Below are 7301 nucleotides of genomic sequence, written 5' to 3' on the forward strand. Positions count from 1 at the left end.
CTTCTGAAGAGTTTCAAGATCATTGCCTTGTCCATCTTCTACATATAACTGTATGATTTGTCCCTGTCATGTTTCCTAGCTCTTCTCCTTTCCCTCTCTTAATTAGTTAGTCCTCAAGATTCTGCTTTCCTTTTACTTGTATTATACCTTTCTATTTGCTTTTCTTCTTTTGAGGTCTTATACTAGGGAAACTATGTGATATTTACACATGTGTGTCTGGTTTATTTCACTTATGAGTATATGTTCAAGTGGCATCTAAATTCAATATAAAGGCTTCAAGTTTATCATTCTTTATAGCTGAGTAACACTCCATTGTATAAAAATACCACATCTTTTTCATTCATTTCTCAGATGATGGGCATCTTGGTTGTTTCCAAGATTTGACTACCACAAATTGTGCTGCTAAAATCATAGGTACATATATATCACTATGATATGACATTTTCAGTTCCTCTGGGAAAATTCCCAGTAGGGGGATATCTATCTTACAGAATATTCCATATATGTTTGAAAAGATTATTAATTCTGCATAAATCTCAAGTTGAGTTAGTTAATAGTTTTGTTCAAATCTGATCATTTTATGTTTAGTTGTGCTATGGAAAGTATTGAAATCTCTAACTACATTTGTTTAACTGTCAATTTTTTCTGAGTCTCTGTTTTTGGAAATATTTATGTGATATATTTTCCTTATGCTTTGACTCTTTTATCCTTATGAAATATCTATCATTTTCCTTAATAATATTTATTATCTAAAACACTATACAGCTTGATGGTAACACTCCAACTCGTATTGTTTGTGTGGTATATTTTCTCAGGTTTTTCAACAAACTTGTCTCTGAATCTAAATTGTGTATCTTATAAGCTGCATAGACCCGCTGAGTTTTTTAAAATCTAGTCTTCTAATTTTGTCTTTAGTTTAGAGTATTTATATTATTCATATTTAAATTTATATATCTGTGTACCTAACAATCAGCCCAGAGTGTGACACATGCTGACAAATACTATCTCACTGAGTTATGCCCCTGGACCTATATACATTTAATTCTTATTATAGTTTAATTACATCTGGCTTTTCCAGCTTTTCTATGTGACTCATCTTTGTTGTTCATTGCCTGCCTTCTTTTGTGTTAAATATTTTAGTGCATCATTTTAGTTCTTTTTTATTTTACTACACATTTTAGTGTTTTGTTAGTAATTGCTCTAGGGATTCCAGTATGACTCAGTGTATCACAGCCTATTTCAAATTAGGACCAATTTAATTCTGATTAAACATAGGAACTTTACTACAATACAGTTCCATTTATTCACCTTTTCTTTGTGGTACTATTGTCATACATACTACATCTCTATATTTTAAGCCCAGTAATTCAACTTTATAAATATTTCTTCATATAATCTCATTCTCTAAGAAACGGGGAAATGAAAAATATATTTATAAAGTCTTTTAGATTTCCTTCCATATTAAGCATTTGTGGCATACTTCATTTCTCCGTATGAATTTAAGTTACCATCTGTTGTCACTTCATTTCAATCTGAAGGGTTTTTTTAAGTCCTCAAGGATTTCTTGTAGGTCAGATTTGCTAAGGTTGCATGCAGGTGTGGCTCAGTAGTGGAATACTTTCCTAGAATGCCTGAGGTCCTGTGCTTGATCCCAAGCACAGAAATAAAAATTCAAACCTACAAATGAATTGTTTTAATCTTTGCTCATATGGATATGTCTTTATTTCACCCTTGTTTTCAAAGAATACTTCTGTGGCAACTAAAATTTCTACTGGACAGTTGTTTTTTCCTTCAACATTTTGAATATTTCATTGCCCTGCTTCTGGCCTTCTGCTGTACCTGATGAGGAAGTTAACTGTATAGATGCTCTCTGAATACAATGAGTCATTTTTCTCTGTGCCTTCATAATTTTTTTTGTCCTTTAACACTTTGACTATGATTTGTCCACATGTAGCTCTCTATATTTATCTTACTTTCAATTTTGATTGTGATTCATAGTCTTGCACATTAATTTTTCACCAGTGCTGAGAAATTTTAGGTCATAATTCATTAATCATTTTTGCCCCTTTCCCTTTCTATTCAAGTTCTGCCAGTCTCTGGAAATATACATTTAATACTGCTATTTGTATTACATAATTTTGTTTCTTCTGTCACCCAGAAACTTCTCAAAAACACACATAAATTTTATTACTTCATTTATTTTACATTTCAACTTCAACTTGATTTTTTTGTCATTTCTGTCTACTTACACAGAGTCTATATTTGTTAACTGTCTTAATTTTAATTTTTAATATAATTTTTGCAGGGTCTCACTATGTAGCTTGGACTTGTAGTGATCTTCCTGTTTTCCACCTCCCTGGTGCTGGGATTAAAGGCAATGTGACACCATTTCCCTTCTTGGTGGCCAGGTCAGGACGCCTGGAGATGGGGCCAGTGCAGCATGTGGGACTGAGCATCAAACCCCAGTCCCTCCATTTGCCTATGCAGGCACTTAGTCTGCTGAGCTCTTTTGCCAATGCTTACTTTTAATTCTCTCAGCATGGTTTTCTTTAGTTTGTGGTACATATTTATCAAAGATACTTTGAATTGTTTGTCTGCTAAACCCAGCTAATGGGGATCCTCACATACAGATTCCATTTATGGATATTTCCTGGCATTGGTCACACTTTTCTGTTTATTTGTATGTCTTATAATTATTTTTTTCTTGAAATATTCATATTTAAGATCAATTTCATAGCCATTTTTCATTCTCATAGTTTTCTCCCAAAGGCAATCATTATTGTTGTTATTGTTTAGATAAGTTTTTTCTTTATTCCTATTTCATTAATTTGCCTGGTTGTAATCTGTTAAACTTGTCCCTCTGCAGTATATAGTGTGTGGCAAAGTACGATGTAACATTGATGCCTCTGATCATTTGTTTTTAAGTATTCTTGCTTTGATTTTTTAAGCTCAGCTTTCTAAAGGTCATGTCTGTATCTATATAATTTGGTAGTCGGTAGTACTCAAATATTTTTACCTGCTTAGGCAGATGCAGGGGCCAGGAGTTCGATTTCTGGGCCTGCCCTGCAGACCCTGCCCCTAGGGCATGCTGAGATGGGGATTGAGACTGGGTGTGGTGCAGTGAGCCTGTAATTCCAGCACTAGGGAGGTTGTAAGTAGGAGGATCACTATGGGTTCAATCTATGCAGTGAGACCCTGTACACCTTGTATACCCTGTCCTAAATGCAAAAAAAAAAAAAAAACATTTTCACACAGTGTCATGTGGAAGTTGCACTAAAAACTCCAACTTCTCTGCTCTCAGATCTGAATCTATTTTTACTTTTTATTTTAATTTTATTAGTACCTTTTAGATATATATAATAATCACATCCACCATAGGGAATTTATACGTGTACACTATACCTTCTGTTAATAATTTTATTGAGAAACAAATAGCAATGAGACAGTTTCAAAACCAATTAGTAGAATAGTTTCAATAATAATACATTGCATATTGTGTCTTCTTCGTGATTATTCATAGTACAAGATGCAGACATGATATCTTGTCCACAAACACTATTAGAATAACTTTTTCTATTCATTGAATTAAGAGAATGTAGCTGCATATTGATCCTTACTATTTTGAATGTACAAACACAAAATGGCCCTTCATTTGTACTCCTTTTTTGTTTAGTTTTGTCAGAGAAGGGTATTCCATTGCCATTTAAATATTATAGGTACATGAATTCAGCAAAATATTCCAATATAGTCCAGTAGTCCATAATAGTAGTGGGTTTTCCATAGGACTGGCAATGTCAGAAGTTGTTGACTTGAGCCTTTTACAACTCAGCATATTAATATGCCTTTAATTTTTATACTTCATTTTTATACCTTTTTGCTAGATTGTTAAGACCAAGATGAAGAAATACCTATGTAACAAGAAATGTAACTTTTGTATCTGACAAGGTCAGTCAAATCCCCTCAGGATTTATCCTGAAACCCTGTACTGCAGTTTGTAGATCTTTTGTCAGTGTCAGCCTTGTGGATGAGTCACAGCCATTGCTTGACCAATGTGCTCTCTGTGAAAGCCTGAGAGAATGTTTTCTCTCCAGGTGTCTCTCCCTAGACACACTCTACATCATCAATCGCTTTCCTCTGTAGCCCCATAATCTCCTTGATCAGAAAGTTTGGGACACAACTGAATTACATGATGTTACAGTACAGGATCTCCCATGTTCTGAGTCCTCACTGACCTTGAAAGGCTAGAGCCAAAATGTTGGCTGTCTTTGCAGCCCTTCTTTTTCTAAATTTTGTATACCTGTACACTATATCTTCATTCTTCCTTTTTCCCCTATCTATTCCCTTCCCTTAGATCACTGTTCCTCTCCTTATTTACAAAAGCTTTTTGTCTATTTTTGCTTTCTATTCTCTTTTTTTGTTCCCTTATTTCCTTTCCATCATATTCTACCTTTTTCCTTCCCCCCCTGTGAATATTTTCTTCCCATTTTCCAGTATCTATTGTGCATTTTGGAAAGTCAAAGTCATTTATACTTAAAACTACAGTACTCTGAAAAAGTAGATTGAGAGCATATCAGAAAAATGGAAAGATATCCCTCATTCTTGAGTAGGAAGAAGCAATATATGAAAAAACGACCATGCATCCAAAATTATTATGCAGATTTAATACAGTCCTGATCAAAATACTAACAGCATACCTCAGAGAAGTAGAAAAAAAATTCCTAAAATTCATTTGCAACCAGCAGAGACCTATATTAGCAAAAGCAATTCTGCATAGCAAAGGTAAGTCAGGGGGCACCACAATCCCTCACATGAAATTACACTACAGAGCTACTTGGATAAAACAGCATGGTACTTCCAAAAAAGCAGACCCAAGGATCAATGGAACAGATTAGAAGATATGGAAACAATTACAAACACATTCAGCCACCTTATCTTTGTTAAAGGGGATAAATAACTTCACTTCAATAAAATAGCTCCTTTAACAAATGATGCTGGTTATACTGGTTTTCTACATGTTAGAGACTAAACATAGACCCACTTCTTGCACCATGTACTAAGATAAAATGAAAATAGATCAAAGATATGAATATTAAAACAGAAACACTAAATCTACTAGAAGATAGAAAAAGTAGACTTTGTGAAGACACAGGAATAGCAGAGACATTATGAACAGAACTGAACAACAAATATTAAAAGAATCAAAAAATAAAATATTATCTTATTAAAGAGCTTCTGCACACCAAAAGAAACCTTGAACAGAGTGGAGAAACAAACAACAGAGTAGGAAAAAAGTTTGCCAGTTCTTCCTCAGACAAAGAACATCTAGAATATATAAACAATTCAAAAAATCAGAGCCCCCAAATCTAAAGAACCATCCAAAAATGGGCATTTGAAATGAATGGAGACACTTCATAGATGAGGTGTTTGTGAAGTCCAAAAAGCATAAGAATACATGAAAAATGTTCAACATCATTGGTCATTCGAGAGATGCAAATGAAAACAACACTCAGATTCCATCTCACCCTCAGAAAACAATGGCTACCATCAATAAATCAACCAATATCAAATGCTGGAGGGGCTGTGGGGGAAAAGGAACCCTTCTCCACTGTTGGTGGGAGTGCAGGTTGGTACAACCATTATCGAAATCAGTATGGAGATTCCTCAAAAATCTAGGATTAGAGGTGCCATTCAAGCCTGTTATTACCCTTATTGATATCTTTCCAAAAGAATTAAAAGTAACATACCACAGGGATACATCCACACCCATGTGTATAGCAGCACAGTTTGTTAACTCTTGGAAATAGCCCAAATGCCCATCACCAGATGAATTCATAAAGAAAATGTATGGATTTTTTTTCAACAATACATACTACTCTGCCATAAAGAAAGATAAACTTGAAGTATTTCTAGGTAAATGGCTGGACCTTGAGCCCATATCTTTTTAATTTAATTAATTAACTATATTTTTTTGAAACAGGGTCTCATGATGTAGTTCAGGCTGTCCTTGAACTCACTGTGTAACCAAGGCTTGCCTGAAACTAGCCACAAATCTCCTGTCTCAGCCTCATGATTGCCACCACATCCGGTGAGCTCATACTCTTAAATGAAGTAAATTCCACACATTCATTTAAAGATTGTATTGTTGGGCCTGCCAGATAGCTCAACGAATTAAAGCACCTACTTAGGCAGACGCAGGGGCCAGAGGTTCGATCCCTGGCCTGCCATGCTGGGCCTGCTCCCGGGGCACACAGAGACAGTGATTAAGACTGGGCGTGGTGGTGTATGCCTGTAATCCCAGCGCTTGCAAGGCTGAAAACCAGGAGGCTGATCTGTGTAGTGAGACCCTGTAGACCCTATACTAAATACACTAAATGTATTAAATAAATAAATAAATAAATAAATAAATAAATATTGCATTGTTTCTCTGGTGTAAGAAACTGAAAGTATAAATCTGACTTTACTTTCTGCCTGGTTCTTTGGCCTGTAAGTACACACACAGCCTCAGAATTGGCCAGTAGTGATCACTAGCTTGGAGCTTCTTGAGATCTTCACCCACCCAAGAGCAACTTCACTAGAAATACACTTGCCCCAACCATGACCTTCAGCTAGTTGAGCAACGCTTTTGGTCTGTCCACTAATGAAACTCTTAGAAGTCAATTCCGTTGATAGTTGTGCACTGTGGGCCTTGCCCTTTTCTCAAATAGAACCAGTCCAGCCCCTTGACATTGGCAGAGAAGTTACCAAATCAAGATCTGCTAGAACCTCCACAGCAATGGAGCTGAGGTGTGATAGGAGCATTCCTAGGCCAGAGAATCACAGATTCCCACTATTTCTTAATCAAATTTAAGCAGCTTTTCAAGTGTGGGTGCATCACATGTTCTTGTATGCCTAAGACTGTAGATTCTTTTTGTGGATTGGATTCACCTCTCTCCTCTCTCAGCCACAGCCTGAACTCCAGCTCCTGACAGACTTTTTAATTTTTTATCTGTCAAATGGTGGAAAATTGCTTCTCATTATAGCTTTCATTTGCATTTCACTACTTATTCATCAGCTTGAGTACCATTTGATGATTATTGGCCTTGGGAATTTCCTTTTGTATCAAGTGCCTGTTTAAGTCATGTGCTTACTTTTCTCATATGTTGCTTATCTTTTTCTTATTGATTTTTAGGAGTTATTTATACACTCAGGATATGAGTCATTTATTGGTCTAAATTTTACAAAATTTCCATACTCTCATCTTTTTCTTTCTTTCTTTTTTCTTTTTTCTTTTCTTTTCTTTTTTTTTTTTTTTTTTTTTTTTT

This window comes from Octodon degus, unplaced genomic scaffold (genome assembly GCF_000260255.1).
Source record: "Octodon degus isolate 3935 unplaced genomic scaffold, OctDeg1.0 scaffold00063, whole genome shotgun sequence".
Taxonomy (NCBI): domain Eukaryota; kingdom Metazoa; phylum Chordata; class Mammalia; order Rodentia; family Octodontidae; genus Octodon; species Octodon degus.